A 1,359-nucleotide genomic window follows, 5' to 3' on the forward strand; every position below is an offset into this window, starting at 1 on the left:
GGTCTCATACAATATTTGTCCTTTTGTGACTGACTTATTTCACTCAGCATAATGTCCTCCGGTTTCATCCATGTTATGAGGTGTTTCAGATTCATCATTGTTCTTTATCTTTACATAATACTCCATAGTTTGTTTATCCATTCATCAGTCGGTACGCATCTAGGTTGTTTCCATCTTCTTGCTATTGTGTACAGTGCTATAATGAATATGGGTGTGCATATGTCTATATGTCTATTCTTGTGATCGCTTTTATTTCTCTAGGATATATTCCTAGGAGTTGGATTGCATTTTGCAGTGTTTTTTGTGGTGCTGACATTTTCTTTGTTTCTCTTACTCTCCTGTGCTGAGTTCCTTTTGTTTGTGGATTTTTTTTCCATTTCTTTTGTTTTTGTAGGTTTTGTTTTTACTGAGACTTTATGTTTTTCTTCATTTTGATGAGTAGGTTTGTTAACTTTCTTTGTGGTTTCCTTGAAATTTGCCCTAATCTTCCTAGATTTGAACCAGTCTATTTTTACTTGGTATCGCCTTGCCTTCCTCTCCATTAGAAGGTTCTATACCTTCTAAATTCGATTCCCTCTGTTATTGTTCTGATGCTGTTGTCATTTACAGATTAACCTCTCTGGTTCCCTGTTGTAATTCTTTTAGTTTTGCACAGTCCTTAAGAGTTCATTTCCTAGGTTGGTATCTGGCTAGTACAATCCTGTGTCCTAGATTCAGCAAGTGGTCTGATGTTGTTTGCTCTCAGATCGAAGGACTCCCTTTAATAAGTCTTGTAAGTATGGTTTGGTTTTTATATAGTCCCTAATTTCTGTTTATCTGGAAATGACCTAATTTCACCATCATATTTGAATGACAGTTTTGCAGGATATATTGTTCTTGACTGGGAATTTTTTTTCTTTCAAGGTTTTATGTATGTCATCCCATTACCTTCTTGCCTGCAGCGTTTCTGCTGAATAATCCAAGCTTAGTCTTATTGTTTCTCCTCCGTATGTGACATTTTGTTTTTCTTGAGCTGCCCTCAGGATTCTTTGTCTTTGGTTTTAGTGAGTGTGAATATGATATGCCTTGGTGATTTTCTTTTGGGGTCTATCCTATATGGGGTTCACTGAGCTTCTTGGATGGTCAGCTTTTCATCTTTCATGATATTGGGAAAGTTTTCTGTCAGCAATTCTTCAATGATCCTCTCTGTGTCTCCTGTTTCTCCCCCTGTTCTGGAACTCTGATCACTTGCAGATTTTTGCTTTTGATTATATCCCACATAATTCTCAGGGTCTCTTCATTTTTCTTCGTTCTTTTTTCTGATTTTTCCTCAGAGTTGTATCCAAGTGTTTGTCTTCAATTCCGCTGATCCTGTCTTCC

At 36.9% G+C, this 1,359-nt stretch overlaps 2 protein-coding genes across 5 annotated transcripts in view; one reads left to right on the top strand and one right to left on the bottom strand.

The window, feature by feature from the left end:
* The window catches only part of DOCK7 (dedicator of cytokinesis 7), a 288,307-nt gene that overhangs the window by 159,551 nt on the left and 127,397 nt on the right, over positions 1-1,359 (bottom strand). The gene's annotated exons all lie outside the window — the stretch shown is intronic.
* The window catches only part of ANGPTL3 (angiopoietin like 3), a 13,685-nt gene that overhangs the window by 7,608 nt on the left and 4,718 nt on the right, over positions 1-1,359 (top strand). The gene's annotated exons all lie outside the window — the stretch shown is intronic.

Source organism: Trichechus manatus, unplaced genomic scaffold, assembly GCF_000243295.1.
Source record: "Trichechus manatus latirostris isolate Lorelei unplaced genomic scaffold, TriManLat1.0 scaffold00003, whole genome shotgun sequence".
Classification (NCBI taxonomy): domain Eukaryota; kingdom Metazoa; phylum Chordata; class Mammalia; order Sirenia; family Trichechidae; genus Trichechus; species Trichechus manatus.